Genomic DNA, 18153 nt, shown 5'->3' on the forward strand with positions numbered 1-18153 from the left:
TTATCAATTGTTACTACTTTGTTTATTACTTATATTCAGATAATTTTTATATACTTGCTGTCCTATTCATTTAACTAAAGTGCAGTCCTTTATCTCTCCAATTAGACTAAATATTTTACTTGGATTTCCAATGATCTCCTCTTCCTCAAATCCAATATGATTTCACTCTCCTCAAGTAGATTTTTCCTCCCATTTGTCAGTATTTTTTCCAATGGAATCTATAGTTCTTGATCTCAAGAGTTTAAATTATTGAAGTTATTTTTAAATGCCTCCATTTTCTAGACCCCTCAACTGCAATTACTTTCTGAATTCAATTATTTTTTCTTAAACTCACTTCTCAGAGTTCTTTCTTTCTGTTCTCATTGTTGTACTGCCCCCCCCCCACCCCACCCCGATTTAACTATGCTATGCTAAGTCACTTCAGTCGTTTCCGACTCTGTGCGACCCCATAGCCGGCAGCCCACCAGGCTCCCCTGACCCTGGGATTCTCCAGGCAAGAACACTGGAGTGGGTTGCCCTTTCCTTCTCCAATGCATGAAAGTGAAAAGTGAAAGTGAAGTTGCTCAGTCGTGTCCGACTCTTAGCGACCCCATGGATTGCAGCCTAACAGGCTCCTCCATCCATGGGATTTTCCAAGCAAGAGTACTGGAGTGGGGTGCCATTCATAGGCCAAGATTATTTCAACAGTCACCTAACTTGTCTTCAAATTCCAGGTTCCCCCATTCCTATGGAGGGATTAAGATTTCTAGAATATTGCTAATATCATGTGGTTCTAAAATGTGACTCTGGGAGTTCCTGGTGGTCCAGTGACTAAGACTCCATGCCCCTAATGCAGGGGGCCCAGGTTCAATCCCTGGCCAAGGACCTAGATCCACATGCTGCAGCCAGAGGTGCTGCCTGCCACCACTAAGACCTGGCACAGCCAAACAGATAAATACTTAGAATGTGGCTCCAATCAGTAAGAACTACAAAATCAACAACTAATATGTTCTGAGTACTTGCTCTGTGTTGACTGCTATCCTGAGTTCTTTTTTACATGGGTTAAGTATTTTAATCCTCAAGAGAGTCCTGTAAATATACAATCAGAAGTTTTTTTCCCTACAAGTCAAAGATATTCAATTTGTCCACACTCAGCAATGGTGATCTTCTTGCTGGTGTGTCAGAGATTTCCAAATCCGTAGGCTTATCAAGTAGTATCTGTCTATTAAAAAAGCACAGTGGCTCAGATACATGCTGTGATTCTTATAGATCTGGTTCTAATTAATAAAATATCAATGTACTTTAAGGGATTTCTGAAGTTAGAGTCTTTGGTACTTTATACTCTATTAATTAATAAATCCTAAAAGAATTACTATATACTCTATATTAGTTATTAATTTATTGCCTCTTAGCTCCAAATTCACCCTTCATAGCCTGCTCAATGAAAGTGAATCTGAACAGTTTCCTTTTGCAACTGGCATAATGTTAGGCTTTGTAGAGAGCTCTAGAGAGACATTTCAGGAGAAAGAGGCATGAGTCAGTCTGGCTATTCCATTGGGAATGGATTATGAAGGAAGGACTGACTGTATTTGCAGGAAGACGAGTTTATTTGTTTATCCTTTGATTTCACAAAGTTTTATGAGAACCTACTCAATGTCAGACAATGAGGATTATTGGACAAAGAATAATAGTCCCTGGGACTTCCCTGGTGGCCCAGTGGTTAAGACTCTGTGTTTCTACTGCAGGGGACTCAGGTTTCATCCCTGGTTCAGGGAATGTTTGCATGTGGCCAAAAAAAAAAAAAAAGGAAGGAAGACATAATCTCTGTTTCAAGAAGCTCAGGCAAGAATAGAATTGAGTGCATTCATGATGATAAGTGAGAAGTGCACCCTGTAAGATCAAGAGAAGCCCCAGATGCTGTGAGAGCTGAAGGGACAACTAATCACACTGAGGAAGAGAGAACCATATTCTAGGGGAAGTCTTTTGAGTCAAATTTTGAAGGAAATAAAACCTATTCACCTGTGTAAAGAGACAAAATATGGTCAAGCCAAATTGAACTACATGTGTAGTATGTGAGATCATTGATGGGGTGATTGAATGTTGGGATGGGTGCCTGGTGGATCGATGACAGATGAAGTTAGAGAAGTTGGACCCAGATTATGGAACTGGTCTATTTGATATTTAGATTGTTTCTACATTTAAAAACTATTTGCAAACAATCTCAAGTTTAGAGAAAGTTGAAAGAATAGAACAAATAACTCCCCCCCCCCGAATCATTTGAGAATAAGTTGCCAACATGATGCTTAATCATCTCGTCTCTCTAAATGCCTTAGTGTGTATAATATCCACAAACAAGGACATTTTCCTTAATACAACTACCAACATTAAGAAAGTAATGTTGATCCACTCAGTTCAGTTCAGTTGCTCAGTCGTGTCCGACTCTTTGCGACCCCATGAATCACAGCACGCCAGGCCTCCCTGTCCATCACAAACTCCCGGAGTTCACTCAAACTCATGTGCATCGAGTCGGTGATGTCATCCAGCCATCTCATCTTCTGTCATTCCCTTCTCCTCCTGCCCCCAATCCCTCCCAGCATCAGGGTCTTTTCCAATGAGTCAACTCTTCACATGAGGTGGCCAAAGTATTGGAGTTTCAGCTTTAGCATCAGTCCTTCCATTGAACACCCAGGACTGATCTCCTTTAGGATGGACTGGTTGGATCTCCTTGCAGTCCAAGGGACTCTCAAGAGTCTTCTCCAACACCACAGTTCAAAAGCATCAATTCTTCGGCACTCAGCTTACTTCACAGTCCAACTCTCACATCCATACATGACCACTGGAAAAACCATATTTTTTTATAGTAAAAGATTTAGTTCAGAATAAATCCTTATGCTTAGTTGTCAGGTCTCTTCAGTTTCCTTCAACCCAGGACAGTTCCTCACCTTTCCCTTGATTTTCATTTCCTTGATCCTTTTGAAGATTACAAGTTAGTTATTTTATAAAACGCCCCTCCAAGTGAGTATGTTAGATCTTTCCTCACAATTGGATTCAATCATGCATCTTTGGTAGGTGTTTTTCAGAAGCAATGCTGTATTCCTCTCATTGCACCCTATCAGATACATGATTTCAATTTGCCCCATCACTGGTGATATTAACTTTGATAACTTTATGAAGGTGATGTCTTCCAGGCTTTTCCAGTGCACAGGTACTTTTCTTCCCCCTTATAAATAATAAATATTTTGTATGGAGATACTTAGAGAATATTTAAAGAGTCATTTCTTTTCAAAGAGTCAATTCATCCAATTGTTTATATCACTTGAATAAGTATGGACTCGTAGCTTCGTCAATGATTTATGTGTTCTTTAGAAATGTTCCCATTACTCTCTGAACCCACCCTCACTTTTTCTGGCAGAGATACTCCAGTCTTATTGTACATTCCCTGCCCCAGCACTGGACTCATCTGTTTCTCTCAAGAGCCTTGGTTCCTTTTACTGGAAAAGAATATTTAGAAACCAACATCTAGGCACTAGTGGGCTCCTTGCTATAAGGGTGACACTGTTCCTAGACCCTCATAACAGACTATGTATGTATACATACATGTGTTTATATCTGTGTTTATTTTTATGTTTTGTATCTATTTTTATAAGAGCCAGGAGTTGACAACAATATCCCCAATTCTAAGCCAATATCTCATTCTTATGTTCTGCCTGTATATATTGTAATAATTGTAACTTGTTTCTCTAGAAATGAGAAACCTGGCTTCCTTATCTTCAGTATATTTACTTATTTGATCAATCCCCTATATGCAACTGTTTTCCCTAATAGCCACCACACTCTCACCTGTGTAAATGCCCTCCTCACCTTGACTGGGCTATGACACCCTGCTCTAGGCTCTCTCTCTCCCTCCCACAGATGCTCTCCTCTCACTGCTGGGGCTCTTGCATTCTGAGCTGAGTCAATGAACTACAGTGACCCTCTTCTCCAGTGCTTGTCTGCCATTCCATAAGGGCTACCATGGCTTTCCCCCAACTCACCCACAGGGACACCTACCTCGTATAGCCTCAATCTAATGGGCTTGTGGTTGAATTGCTCAAGAAGTGAACAACTGAATGGCAGGGAGAAAGATATGGAAAGGGGAAAAGAAAGAGAAGAGCATTCCTATTTTAAAAAATATGTATATTATCAACAGCATTCCCTTTTTGTACATGAATCTTTATCATTAATTCAAACTATTTTCTAGATTCCCAGAAATGGAATTATTGGGTCAACTGTCATAAGCTAAATAACTTAAGTTTTACTCCTGCCAGCAGCACATAGCAGTGTCTATTCTATCCTAGATAGCTTTGGGTATTACATCTAATTTTAAAAGAACTTTTTGTTAACTTTATCGGTGAAAATAATGTATGGTTTTATTTTCTGTTTCTTTGCTAGTGAGGTTGAACATTTTTCCATTTGTTTATTTAGTCGTTTTTAGCTTCTCTATCATAAATTACCATTTTCTTGTCCATTTGTGTTCTGGTATAACTGGTTTCTTCTGACCACCTCCACAGTTTTGCTTTCCTATCTCTGCTGCCAACCAATTTCTGCTCAGGTAAATACAAACTAAGGATTATATTACTCTAAAAAAACATAAAATTAGAAAAAATAAATGCCTTTTATAAAGCTATTCAAATGTATGGTGTACTTTTTTTTTTTTTTTTTCCTTTTGGATGGCATAGGGGATCTTAGTTCCCTGATCAGGGATTGAACCCATGTCTCCTCTGTGGAAGCATGGAGTCTTAACCACTGGACCTCCAGGGAAGTCTCCATGTTTAGTGTACTTTAAAAAAACAAATGGTTATTTGCAGATCATTTTTATCTTTTTTACTCTAGGTTTGAAAGATTTATTTAATTCTCCTCTCAATTTTTTTCACTTCATATCATTTGACGCTATGATAATAATGCTCTATCACTGACTAACTGAATTTTTCATCATGTATCTCTTATCTCATATTGTTTTTTCATCTTAAAGTCTAATGTTTTGGGGGTTGGTATTTGCATGCTATAACATTTTCAACATCTTACTGTCAATCTTTTAGAATCCTTATGTTTTAGGTGTGTCTCCTTCTGTGAGTCAGGATCCTGGCAGGAAATAGGCAGTGCACTCAAAATGCTAATTGAAGACAATTTAATGAAGAAATTCTTTACAGAGGTGTGGACAGCATTAAGGGAACCAATAAAAGACGGTGACATACCCAGGCACTAGAAACAGGGAAAAGCATTTGTACTCTAAGCACAAAAAGGTCAAAGAAAGGGAACAGTAATAGTGGAACCCAGTATAAACTGTTACTGGGAGAGGGGCACCTGCAGGATCAGTGGTCTTCAGTAGAGATAACACAACCACTGAAAAACACTGTCCTGGCAGGGAGGGAAACGAGGGGAACTGATACCCTACTTCGTTCTTCCCCTGACCTGTGGTCTATTACCACTATCTGCTTCTGGCCAAACCCAAGCAGAAGTTAGACCGCGAAAGATTTCCAGGGATGCAGAGCATAGAGCTGACCCCAGAGCCAGGCAGGATAGAGTTGAGAAGAGCCAGCAAACATGTAAACAGCTCATAGCTGGATTTTGTTGCTGTTATGTAGTCTGCTGGGTTGTGGGTTTTTTCTTTTAAATGGAGCATTTAGCCCATTTACTTATATTTGTTGAGATTACCAGAATGATTTAGTTCTAAGATGTTATTTTAGATAATGTCTCCCACTATTTATGTTTTTTTTTCTCCTGTCTTGACTATTTTTTTGAATACTTGAGTGATTTTTTTTATCTTATTCATTCCATTTCTATTATTTTAGTGGTGACTTTAGAAAGTTATCATGTACTGGATTGGACAAAAAGTTTGTTCAGGCTTGTCCCATAATATATTACATAAAAAACCCAAATGAACTTTTTGGCCAACCCAATAACATCTTGCTTCCCTGGTGGCTCAGTGGTAGGAAATCCCGTGGACAGAGGAGCTGGGAGGGCCACAGTCCATGGGATCACAAAGAGTTGGACATGACTTAGCAACTAAACAACAGCAGCAATAGTATCTTTCAGTTCAGTTCAGTTTAGTCGCTCAGTCGTGTCCGACTCTTTGTGACTCCATGAATCACAGTACGCCAGGCCTTCCTGTCCATCACCAACTCCCAGAGTTCACTCAAACTCCTGTGCATCGAGTCGGTGATGCCATCCAGCCATCTCATCTTCTGTCATCCCCTTCTCCTCCTGCCCCCAATCCCTCCCAGCATCAGGGTCTTTTCCAGTGAGTCAACTCTTTGCATGAGGTGGCCAAAGTACTGGAGTTTCAGCTTTAGCATCATTCCTTCCAAAGAAATCCCAGGGCTGATCTTCTTTAGAATGGACTGGTTGGATCTCCTTGCAATCCAAGGGACTCTCAAGAGTCTTCTCCAACACCACAGTTCAAAAGCATCAATTCTTCAACGCTCAACTTTCTTCACAGTCCAACTCTCACATCCATACATGACCACTGGAAAAACCATAGCCTTGGCTAGACAGACCTTTGTTGGCAAAGTAATGTCTCTGCTTTTGAATATGCTATCTAGGTTGGTCATAACTTTCTTTCCAAGGAGTAAGCTTCTTTTAATTTCATGGCTGCAGTCACCATCTGCAGTGATTTTGGAGCCCCCCAAAAATAAAGTCTGCCACTGTTTCCACTGTTTCTCCATCTATTTCCCATGAAGTGATGGGACCGGATGCCATGATCTTAGTTTTCTGAATGTTTAACTCCCTCCTAAACAAGAGGAGGATCTTTGAAACGTTTTGCTCAATTACCCTCTCCTGATTTATGTTGGGTATATTTGTTTTATAGGTAAATATATTTATATGTGATATGAATATATTTTATAATACATAGTCAATATTTATCTAGAGTTGTCTACTTTCTTTGCTCACCATTCATCCTTGCATTTTAGTCTTTCCATTTCAACTCACTTTTCTACTTTCAATCTTTTGGACCATCCTCTGTTGAGATTTATTGGTGATAAACTCTGCATATTCTTGTTTTTGCAAATGTGTTTGTTTCATCATCATTATTGAATGATAGTTTTGCCAGGTTTATAATTTTAGGATGACATCTTTGAAGACATTATTCTACTGCCTTAGGACTCTCATATATTGCTGAGAAGTGTGATGTTAGTGTAATTGTTACTCCTGGGAAGGATAGACTTTTAAATATTTTCTTTGTTTTTGGATTGCCACACTATGATATATCTAGGCCTGGATTTCCTCTTATATATCTGGCTTGGAATTCATGGCTAATTCTAAAACTGTCAGCTGGTATCTTTTTTATTGGTTCATATCCTTCTGGATGGTGAATTTTAGGTTTCAAAGATAGCAGTCACAATATCTCCCATTCCACATGCTTTTCTTACAATGTGACTTTGACATTCCTCCCATGGAGAAATGAAGTCATTGTTCTTTCTCCTTGAATCTGGGAAGATCTGTAATGTCCATGGAAGTGATTCCATGTGATTTCCAAGGCTGGGAGATAAAAGGCAGAACAATTTAACCCTACTTGTCTATAGATGTGTTGCACTCTGAAGCAGCCACCATGCTGTGAGAAAGCTCATGTAGCCAATGGAAAGATCAAATCTAGGTATTTTCACCAAGAGAATTCTCAGCTGAAGTCCTAGCCAACAACTTGTATCAACCACCAGAACTTCAGATAAACTAGCTTACAGGTAATTACAGTTCTAGCCTTGGAGTCACCTCCTGGTCTTCAAGTCTTCTCTGATAGCCAACAGATACATTGGGGGAAGAAGTAAATTGTCTGTGTTGTGCTTTTTCCAAATTCTTAACCTGGAGACTCTGTGAGTACAATAATCCTGCTGGTGTATGATACCAAGTTGGGAGGAACATGGATTTTATCCAGCAGTCAATAATAGAACACTTCTGCCAGACACCTTGGGGTGAGACCAAGCTCAGACTAGTTTAAATTCTAGGGTTTATGGGTTTAAGGGCAACAGAAGAATTATAAATACAGGCTAGAGAACTACTTGAGGCTGGTTTGTAACTGTGTATGATTAGAAGGAATAATTTTCCCTCTACTCAATGCCATGGTTTAAGTGTGACAGTTCTCCTTGTGATCCCATGAACTGGTGCATGAGTAGGGGACTGGCTTATTTCTAGTTCACCTTACATTGGGTGTTCATCCCTTTGGTTTAGGTGCGCTTTAATTAGACTCCTCACTTTGGGTAGGTTCTATTCTCCTCTTTGCTCCCTTAAAATTACAGAAAAATCAAAACTTAAGGTGCTTAAAGTCACCAGGTTTTGACAAGTGCCCTCAAAGTGAAACCAGTTTCACTGCTTTGTTTATTTGCCTAGTTTCTCATTTCACTTTGGGTTTTGGCCCATGTGTGTATATGTATAATTTTTTAACCTCTCAGTTCTTTGATGCATTTAAAAAGATGATTTGCATAGGATAAATGGAATTTTTGGTGGTTTTCAACAGATGGCTTGGACAGGACCCTGTCGTGGGCTGAGCTTTGGTACCTCCTAAAATGTATATGTTGAAGTCCTATCCTCCAGTACTTCATATGTGACTATATTCAAAGACAAGATTTAAAGTCACCTATTTAAAGATAGATGATCAAGTTAAAATGAGCCTGTTCGAGTGGGCTCTAATCAAATATGACTTGTGTTCTTTTAAGAAGAGGAAATTAGGACACAGACAAGTGCAGAGGCAAAATGATACGAAGACAGAGAGAGAAGGCAGACTACAAGCCAAGGAGAGAGACCTCAAGGGAAACCAACGTGGTCAACACTTGGATCCTCAACTTCTAGCCTCCAAAACTGTGGGAAAATAATTTTCTGTTGATTAGGCACCCAATCTGACGTACTCTGTATGACAGCCCAAGCAAACTAATAAAGGAAACCCCCATTGCATTTGGGCTTCCCTAGTAGCTCAGCTGGTAAAGAATCCGTCTGCAATGCAGGAGACTCTGGTTCGATTCCCAGGTTGGGAAGATCTGCTGGAGAAGGGATAGGTTACCCACTCCAGTATTCTTGGGCTTCCCTGATGGCTCAGCTGGTAAAGAATCCACCTGCAATGTGGGAGAGCTGGGTTCAATCCCTGGGTGGAGAAGATCCCTTGGAGAAGAGAATGGCTACCCACTCTAGTATTCTTGCCTGAGAATTCCATGGACTGTATAGCCCATGGGGTTATGAAGAGTCTACACCACTTTCACTTCACTTTCCACTGCATTCACTTATTTGGTTAATTAAGGGATACGCTATTCAATTTGTATTTCTTGCAACTTCTGTTTTTTCTAACCTCTCTTGCCATCTCCCTTTTTAAAATATGTAATTTCTCTTTATTCTTTTTTATTTTGGTCTTGCCACATGGCATATGGGATCTTAGTTCCCTCACTGGGGATTGGAGCTATATCCTTTGCATTGGAAATACAGATTCTTAACCACTGGACCACCAGGGAAGTCCCTGCTGTCTCCTTTTTGACCATTTCATGGTTTTTCAACACTCACAGGAGAGGAACATAGAGGAAAAAAAAAACCCCAGTTCTTCTGCTGTACCTCCTAGTTAACATCCCATGTTATTAGTGTGATAATGGAGGGGAGGAAACTTCAGGCTAAGTCCAGTTTTTGCATAACCCTATGTATTATTCTGTATGACCCTAAATATTTCGATAATACAGCCTCTTGTTTTATTGGTTATAAATGATACTACATACATCAATGTTCAACCTACAATGCATTGTACATTGCTCAAGATCCATGAAGGTTTCAAGCTACTCAAATAGCATCAACAACTTAAAATTGCAACAGAGAAACCATCAGGATGGTTATATTCAATAGTTATATCATTAAGATATTTTAAATTTAAAAAACCACCCGTTAGTCCATCTAATGGAGAAGGAAATGGCAACCCACTCCAGTATTCTTGCTTGGAGAATCCTGTGGACAGAGGAGCCTGGTGGGCTGCTCATCATGGGGTCACACAGAGTTGGATATGACTGAAGCGACTTAGCATGCATGCATGCATTGGAGAAGGAAATGGCAACCCATTCCAGTATTCTTGCCTGGAGAATCCCAGGGACAGAGGAGCCTGGTGGGCTGCCATCTATGGGGTCGCAAAGAGCCAGACATGACTGAAGCAACTTAGCAGCAGCAGCAGTCCATCTAATTTTAGGAATTTTAGTTCCCAAAATAAAAACTTAGAAAACTTAAAGGAATTGCTATTTGTTACTTCAATTAGTTAAAAATTTACAACATAGGCAATGAATCAATTTTACTCAATGGAAATCTTAGGAAGAATTTTCTAAAAAATTCAGATCATTTTTGGAGACAATTAGATGTAACACAGAAACAGATGGAGAATCAAAAACAAATACTTGTTTTATCAGAGTAAGTCAGAATTGGGTCTAAGTACTGAGTGAGTCACAGTTTCTGTTCTTTCAGACCAATTTAACTTCAGTATAATTACTCAGGCTTAATGAAGGTGTCCTCACAATACGCGAAAAGAGTGTGATGATATGTGTACACATTTGATTGGGGAGTTTGGGAACTCTGAGGCCCTTTAATAATGAGTGAATCCTAAAATGAGGCTTTAAAAAATAATAACAAACTCAAGTTATTATACTGAGTGACCTAGGGCATTTCCTTATTAAATCAGAGCCTTACAAAATTTCAGAAAAGAGGTGGGGTGAAAATATATTTCTATAGTGAAAACAAAATCAAGCTTCCTAGAAAAAGTGAAGTATCCAGCTCTGTTTTAAAAGCCTAGGAAGGGGAAATGTTAAAATTTGGAAGTAGGGTGTGTGTTAGTCGTTCAAGTCATGTCCGACTCTTTGTGACCCCGTGGACTGTAGCCTGCCAGGATCCTCTGTCCATGGAATTCTCTAGGCAAGAATATTGGAGAGGGTGGTCATTCCCTTCTCTAGGGGATATTCCCAACCTAGGGCTTGAACCTGGGTCTCCTGCATTGCAGGAGGATTCTTTACTGTCTGAGCCAAAAGCATAGGAAGGGGAAATGTTAAAATTTGAAAGTAGGGAAGGGAGCCCAAACTCCTGCTCAGGAGGCTAAGAAAAGGGAGGGCCTGGAGTTAGAAGAAGGGATGTTCTAGAGAAATCTATGAAGGGCAAGGGAAAAAGTGTGGCCACCGCCAACAGTCTCATGGGGACAGGCCTCCTGGAAGCCTTCTAGGTCTCCATTTAGGAGAGTGAGATGACTTGAAGAAGAGAAACTGGCAGAGCTGTGATTGTTTTACCCCACCACAATAGCATGAAATGATCTTGATTAGTTTCCATTTCTAGATCAACCTGTTAATAATCCTCATGCTATTTCATAGGCCTTTAATCCCCCAAACAAGGGTCAAACGGACATGGCCCCACAATGAGAGATAAAAGGCTTACAGGGAAAATTCACCGTGTTCCTACCCATGTGTGAACAGTTGATCACTGAGGAGACTCGGTGACTGACAACAGAGGTTGTCCTGGTTTAGGAAGTGTAGGTGGCAGAGGAAGTCAAGGGGTGGGGTGAGAGGAGAACTCAAGATTCTCTTTTCTATCTGGGCCTCTTTCTCTTGAGTATTTGGTGACAAATAGAAGTTTCTGTGAAGGTACTTTTGTATGGTGATTTTTTAAAATTTAATTGGAGGATAATTTCTTTACAATGTTGTGTTGGTTTCTGCTGTACAACAACATGAATCAGCTATGAAGTGGAAGATGCTCAGTCATGTCTGACTCTTTGCAACGCTATGGACTGTAGCCAGCCAGGCTCTTCTGTCCATGGAATTCTCCAGGCAAGAAAACTGAAATGGGTTGCCATTCCCTTCTCTGGGAGATCTTCCTGACCTAGGGATTGAACCTGGGTCTCCTGCACTGCAGGCAGATTCTTTACCATCTGAGCCACCAGGGAAGCTATATCTATGTCTACATCTATATCTATACACACATACATATATTTCCCCCTTGACCCTCCCTCACCCATCCCTCCCCTCTAGGTCATCATAGAGCACCAGGTGAGGTCCCTGTGTTATACAGCAACTTCCCACTAGCTAGCTATTTTGCACATGGTAGTGTATAATGTTTCAACTGTGAAGGTATGTTTATGTGGCAGACTTGATGGGCGTGTCTAAGCCCCATGGTGCTACCAAGGTTATGAAGCAGAATTTATGAAACTGATTTCATTATTGTCTCATTCAGTTCCTGGTGTCACCGACAGCATGAATAAAGAAGTTCATTTTCCTAGAGAACAGGGAACTGATGTTTCAATGGATGCATGCAAACCAGCTTCTCTGATTTCTTATGATTTATTCAGAAGAGTAGTCATCCCACATCTTTTGTGTCAGTAGCACTTAGTTAATAGGTACTATCTTATTTAACATTCTCTTTCTACAAAGCACTTCAGGCTACTTGCAAGAAATACACTTCATAACACAAACCATCCCATTTTACTGAAAGAGTTTTGGGTCTTGTTGCTTATCATTGTGAGGGAACAAAAGTCAGGTTTTTCCACCCAGAGTGGGTTGGCGTTCTATGCTGTCAATCTGCCCAGTGGACCTGACCCAGGCTGAGTGTCTTCAGTCAGCAACCACCAGCATTTGTGATTTTAATCATACCACTGCAGGAATTCACTGTTTATGCTGCCTCACTGAGTCATTTTTTAAACGGGCACTTGGTAACCCAAATAAATCTTTATATAAACGCAAGAGACATTTTTGAGGGCTGGTAGCAGTCTTCCAAATTCCTTACCACAAAGCTTTCTTCTCAAAGCTACCCCAAACCTTTTTTTCCTACTTTAAAAAAATTTTTTAAATGACACAAGAAGTATATTTTTATTGTAAAAGACAGTATAGAGGGACCTCCCTGGTGCTCCCAGTGCAGGGGGCCTGGGTTTGATCCCTGGGTAGGGAACTGGATCCCACATGCCACAATTAAGACCTAGTGCAGCCAAATAAGGAGAAGGCAATGGCACCCCACTCCAGTACTCTTGCCTGGAAAATCCCATGGATGGAGGAGCCTGGTGGGCTGCGGTCCATGGGGTCGCTAGGAGTCGGACACGACTGAGCGACTTCACTTTCACTTTTCACTTTCATGCATTGGAGAAGGAAATGGCAACCCACTCCAGTGTTCTTGCCTGGAGAATTCCATGGACAGAGGAGTCTGGTAGGCTGCAGTCCAGGGGGTCTCTAAGAGTCGGGCACAACTGAGCAACTTCACTTTCACTTTTCACTTTCATGCACTGGGGAAGGAAATGGCAACCCACTCCAGCGTTCTTGCCTGGAGAATCCCAGGGACGGGGGAGCCTGGTGGGCTGTGGTCCATGAGGTCGCTAGGAGTCGGACACGACTGAGCGACTTCACTTTCACTTTTCTCTTTTCAGGCACTGGAGAAGGAAATGGTAACCCACTCCAGTATTCTTGCCTGGAGAATCCCAGGGACAACAGAGCCTGGTGGGCAGCCAAATAAATAAATAAATATTTTTAAAAAGACAATACAGAAGTATATTCAAGTTCACCTTCTGTGGATATTTTTTAATGCCTCCTTTTCCAGAAGACAGGCCCTTTCTTTGTGGCTCTGGGAAGTGGTGAGGCGAGCAGGGACGGCTCTGAGCCCTTCCTCATACCTCTTTCTGTATCCTTTCCGGTATTAGTCAGGAGAAGCTATGTTCTGTTGCAGCAATAAACAGCTCCTCAAACTTCACCCAGCTCACATGTGCTGAACCTACTGCAGGTTCAGCAGCTTTTCCGGGCAGCTTCCTTCCAAGTGATGACTTGCAAATGCAGGCGGCTTTCACCTTACAGCTACTCCACCTGGAACACAAGACTTTCAGACACTAAAGCAGGGGTTGAGTGAATTCACACATGCTCTCAAGTGTTGAAAGCTGGAAACGACACACATCACTTCCATTTCCTGTTCGTTGGCCAAACCCTGTGCATGGCCACAAATGAACTTTGAGGGAGGCTAGGAAGTTTTCCTGTGTGCCCAGGAACGAGAAGAAAAATAACTATGATGCCACTGCTAAATTTCTACATATTCCCTCTCTCCTTGATGTTTTTTCAGACCTAGAGCCCTGACACTAAGCCATGATGATCTCAAATGTCCTACTTGTTTGTTGGTATCTCTATACCCATTCCTGAGCAGTAAGCTCTCTGAGGCAAATTAGAGGCTACGAAAGGAGAAGATTTGGATTGTGAATGTGATATAAGGAAGGAATGAAATCTCTTGAGTGGTAAGATCCCCATCCATGAGAAGGGACTAGCCAACAGAAATCAACTTTCCTCTCCCCAAACCTATTTACCATCCAGCCCTACCATGGTGCAGTAGACAGGTTAATAGAGTTCTCCATCCGATTCTCCCACTGTATAATAAGGGGGTTGTGCAGTTTTCTCCTGTAAGCATCAATTTATAGAGAGAAGTATCTGATTTCTACTTAGCCCTTGAGAAGAGAATAGATAATAATGTAGGAGAATTTTTGAAATACTGAAGGTTTATCTGTAGAGGTCTATGAACTTTCTGTTTATTTATGTCTAAAGTATCGTATGCCTCTTTATTCTGCCTCCCCACCCCAGCTTTCCCTCCCGCTTCACAGAGTTAGCTGTGTTCATAGTGAACACACACACGTGCACACACACACACTCAGAGTCAGCTTCAGAAATCCTCTCCCCAAATCAATTTCCAAAGTTCCTCTTTTTTCCCCCTAAGTCCAACTTTCCTCAGCTCTGGTTGAGCCAGATGATTATCCATGAGGTAAATGACAGGTATAATTTGTGGTTATAAAAGCCTTCATTAATTCATAGTTTAATCTAGATGTCATCTGTGAGCAAACAATTTAATTAAGCTATTAATTCCATTGGAGTGCTTGGATTTATATATCCTCCGCAACAAGATTTTTGAGCTTTCCTCATTGGTCCTTATTCCCTAGTTTTCAATGATTTAATACCCTCAGTTACAGTTTCAATACCATAATTTTTGGCAACCTATTTCCATTCCTTTGAAAAGTTTGGACTTCCTTGACCATGAGCCAGATCCCTACTTAGTGGGTATGCAGTCATCTGACTGCAGACAGGGAGAAAATAGTTAGCAGATAATTTCTCCACATTTACGAGAATGTTGGTTGAAATCTAAAGGAGAGTTAAAGAGGAATTTGAAGAGGAGCAACAGCCTCTCTATTAAGGGAGTGATGTCCCTTTGGTAGTAACCTCATCAGATTCCACTCCTCAGGTCCCTCTTTGCCCACTTCTATACATCTGGGCTTCCTAGGTGGTTCAGTGGTAAAGAATCTGCCTGCAATGCAGGAGACATGGGTTCGATCCCTGGGTTGGGAAGATCCCCTGGAGGAGGAAATGGCAACCCATTCTAGTATTCTTGCCTGGAAAATTCCATGGACAGAAGAGCCTGATGGGCTACAGTCCATGGGGGTTGCAAAGAGTCGGACACAACTGAATGACTTTCATACATCTGTAGCTACCAAATGAGGTCCTTTAGCACACATGCATTAAGGTGAATGAGCCAAGACAAGCTAGTTGTTGTTTAGTCGCTAAGTCATGTCTGAATTTTTTGAGACCCCATGGACTGTAGCCCGCCAGGCTCTTCCCACCCATGGCATTTCCCAGGCAAGAATACTAGAGTGGGTTGCTATTTCCTTCTCCAGGGGATCTTCCTGACCCAGAGATCGAATCCACATCTCCTGCATATGCAGGCAGATTCTCTACCGCTGAACCACCAGGGAATCTTAGCTCTTTTCTTCCCACAGCAGAGCATGCAAGCCCAGCATCTCAGGATTCTAGGACTCCAGGAATCCGTTCTCTAAACATCACAACTTCCAGATTTCTCTCTCCAGCAGGAAGGTGCTTTAGAGATTTCTCATTCACAATGTGTAACATTAAAGGTTTTAACCTAAACAGCAAAGTAAAACAGACAGAAGTAGCTAAACGGAAGTAAGACAGACCGTGTAGGTCTCCTTTCCCCAAATGGGAAGTTTTGAGAGGTTCAGTGACTTCTTTAAAGCATCCAATAAGACATGAGGCTAGATCTCCGGGTTCTCAAGCTAGCTACCCTTTCAACCACAAGACCACACTTCCTTCCGCTCCCATTGATCTGCAGAGGAGACTGGCCGATGTAAGCAGCCAGGGTGGTGACAAGGGCGTGAAGGAAAACACGGTGTACTCCACAGGAGTCAAAAGCAAATCTGAATTTAGATGGCTCTTTTGAGAAGTCACTATGTAAATTCAATAGGAGGCTCTCCATGTAATTTAAGTGAAGGAAACAGCTTATTAAAAACCTACCATGTGCTAGGCACTGATAAGTGCCAGGGATACAAAGAATGCACAAAATGAAGTTCCTATCGTCATGTGTTAAAAATCATCACAGAACAATGAACAGCCATGTGGTATGCATTGCAGCCCAGCCCAGACACCCTTCACAGCTTCGAGGGCTCATCCCTGTGACTTTCTCCAGAGTCTTGACCTTGGCCAAGTGGAGCCACTTCACTGGAGTATCCCAGTCCAAGAATAACCAGGACTGACTCACTTCCTCTCTTTCATCTTCCTTCCCAGACTCGACCTAGGAAGATATCCTCATTCAGCTCTTTCCCATACTGCTTCTTTCCCCCTCCAGCTTTTTCTAAAGAACATATTCACTCAATAAAGTACATGTACTAGAACCCCTTTCTCAGGCTCTTCATCTATAAAACCCAATCTTAAACACGGGTGTTTCTTTAGGTTACAGAGTAACCTCCTAGATGCATTGTCTAGCATAGGATTAGTAATATTATGTAGGTCTGCGATGGTGCAGTGGTAAAGAATCCTGCCAATGCAGGAGTCGTAAGAGCTGCTGGTTTGATCTCTGGGTTAGGAAAGTCCTCCGGAGGAGGAAATGGCAACTCATTCCAGTATTCTTGCCTGGAAAATTCCATGGACAGGGGAGTCTGGTGGGCTATAGTCCACGGGGTTGCAAAAAGTCAGACATGACAGTACACAGCACAACCTGGATAGGTTTGTACAAACTCAAAAGACCCCAGCATTTTTTACTATCTATGAGCACACATACACTGAGTATGTGTACATAGCATACACTGAGTATGCTACCCCACCTTCTCTCCATTTTTCTTCTAAAGACTGAACAGACTGGTTTTTCAATGTGACCTTTCAGTGACTATTTTTTGGCAGTTAAGAGATATTCTGTGGGGAATGGACTGACAGAATAGAACATAAATATGTATGTAGCTACATGAATGATGTGTGTTTTAGCATTTTCAGCACAATTGTGGCATCATTAAAAGCTATTTCTGTAAAAAAAAATGTTTCCCTTTCTCATTATAGAATAGAATAGTGGAATAAAAACTCTCAAGGGGGAACTGTTGATCTTACTGTTGGGGGCAATCATCCTGAGCAAACCTCCAATCAGATGTTTGGTAAGAGACTCAGCCATTGCATTCCTTATCCATGCATTTCAACAAATGAACTGTGATGACATGATAAGGAAAAACATCAATGCCACCCTTATTAAAATTAAACATATTTTTCTTACAATACCAGCTTTTATGGTGAGGGTAGCTCCTGCTGTCCATTCTCCTAACTCTCCTCACAGATTGATTCCTCTAAACAATCACATTTTTCTTTTCCAGTTTCCTATGTAGCTAAGGCATGAATGTTCTGCCACCAACACCTTAAATATTAATAAATGAGGTTAGATTATTAGAGACAAGATTAAAATATTGGAGCCATCTCCAAAACGTGCCTCTCCTCCCACTCTGCCCAAGAGATGGTTGCTTATTTAAAGACAAAGACAGGGCAGTGTTAAAGAAAAAATTATTCACGACAGGCAGGCAGATTTCATTCCTGGGAGGCTAACTCAGTGAGGTTCTGACCCAACTCCCACTCCAATAAGGACAAGCGGGGATTTATAGCCAAGCAGGAGGATGGGGGTTAGTGGATGGAAAATTACTAGGAGAAATCATCAGCGTTAAGTAGAATCATGTGAGAAGGGTTGACAGAATTCTTGCTAAAGGCAGGACAGAGTGATAAAATTTGAAGAGTGGGAAATTTTCAGTAAACTGATTCAGCAGGATTCTTGCTCAGATGGCCTCTACAAGGATAGAGAATGAAGCCTCAGGCCTGGCCTTAATTGTCACAATAATATATCCATAGAAATTACTATTACCTTCATTTTACAGAT

The sequence above is a fragment of the Bos indicus genome, chromosome 6, assembly GCF_029378745.1.
Source record: "Bos indicus isolate NIAB-ARS_2022 breed Sahiwal x Tharparkar chromosome 6, NIAB-ARS_B.indTharparkar_mat_pri_1.0, whole genome shotgun sequence".
NCBI classification, from domain to species: Eukaryota; Metazoa; Chordata; class Mammalia; order Artiodactyla; family Bovidae; genus Bos; species Bos indicus.